The sequence below is a fragment of the Nematolebias whitei genome, chromosome 23 (assembly GCF_014905685.2).
Source record: "Nematolebias whitei isolate Nwh7 chromosome 23, NemWhi1, whole genome shotgun sequence".
NCBI classification, from domain to species: Eukaryota; Metazoa; Chordata; class Actinopteri; order Cyprinodontiformes; family Rivulidae; genus Nematolebias; species Nematolebias whitei.
Window position 1 is genome coordinate 1,610,811 of NC_056520.1, and position 1,600 is coordinate 1,612,410.

General features: G+C 41.1%; 1 protein-coding gene across 1 annotated transcript in view; it reads right to left on the reverse strand.

Annotated features, from left to right (window-relative positions):
• LOC119428878 (retinol dehydrogenase 7) overlaps nucleotides 1-1,600 on the reverse strand; it is a gene marked incomplete at its 3' end in the record, with an annotated part of 7,242 nt that overhangs the window by 4,851 nt on the left and 791 nt on the right.

The window sequence follows — 1,600 nt, forward strand, 5'->3', positions numbered from 1 at the left end:
TCACAGAGGGCTGAGTGATACTAGCAATCACAGCATTGTAAGAGGGGGACAGTTGAACCTGGAGGCTCCACCCCTGTTTAATGATGGACGGTTTCTTTTCACAAAGATGGCCTCCTTTACTCCTCTCTCAAACCATCGTTCCTCTCTGTCCAGGATGTGAACATCTTCAACCCTGAAAGAGTGACCTCTGGCCTGGAGATGAGTGTAGACCTCAGAGTCCTGGCCTGATGATGTTGATCTTCTGTGCTGGTCCATCCTTTTGGCCAGTGGCTGTTTAGTTTCCCCGATGTAAGACTGATCACCCTCCTGACACTGAACAGCATACACAATATTACTTCGCTATTTATAAGACTGAGCTGAATACAGCTCCTCAGACTGAGGAAGTCCTTTGGATAAAAGACGAAACGTTTCTACTTTTTTTTAGGGATGCACCGATCCACTTTTTATTTTATTTTTTCGATCCGATCCCGATACCTAGATCTGAGTCTGATCCCGATCCAGTTCCGATATCATGATCATTGATTTTATGAGGCTGTAATAATCTGCTCTCAAGTACAATTTGTACAAATCTATGCATGCATGTCCAAAAAGGCAACTTGAGGTAAGTTTTATTAATGTTGGATAAGTTTTAAAGTTAGAATTAAATTCTGCTAACACAAAACATGTTTCTTTTTATTCCTAGTTTTAAAGTGGATATTAAAGTGATTAATTTAAGTGGTTGTTTTAAGTTGTTTTATATTTTTTTAAATAAGGGGCAGATATAAGAATTATTTCTTCTCTCTGAACTCTTTTCATTCAATGTTTTCTTTTTGATGATTTATTTTTTTATTTTGTTTCATTTAAATGAATGAATAAATTAATTAAATAAAATGTTAAATGGCTTCAAACACCTGCTAAGTTCATGACATAAACCAATCATTAATGAAGTTTTATCAACTTCTCTGTAAACATTTGAGCTCCGTGGTTTCAGCGACGTCTTCTTCTTGTTCAGTCCGAAGCAGGCAGTCTGATCTGGGGCAGCTGCTCTCTGTCTGTCCCTCCTCGGAGACGGAGGGACTGAGAGGAACAGAGTGGACGTGGCCGCCCCGGGTTGAGCAAAGAGCAGCGCCCGCTGAAGCCCCGGAGCTCGAATGTCCAACGTAAAACTAACTTTACCGTGGTTTAATGTGGCGCTGTGGCTCTGCAGACAGTGCACGTTGCTCTTGTTTTGTGGTGTTTAGTGTAAAATACTTCCACACAGCGACATGTTTACATGAAAAGTTTGTTAGCTGTTAGCCACAGTGCTGCTAACTCAGCCCTCACGTTGTAGCTGCTGCAAACTATGAACTGGATTTCCTGAATGTGAGGCGGGTCTTATTACTCTGGGTTCATGAGACACGTTCAGGAAATCCATTCCGTAGTTTGAAGCCAACGTGCATCATGGATCGGAAAATCCAATACGTAAATTATGTTTGTATCGGAGGCCGATACCGATACTGGATCGGATCGGCCCCATCCCTAATTTTTTTGTTTTGTTTTTTGAATGTCCTGAGGACCAGATTCAACTGTTTTAGATTTTTCTACCTGGATTATTGAGCAGCTTCAGGACATGCTCACAACA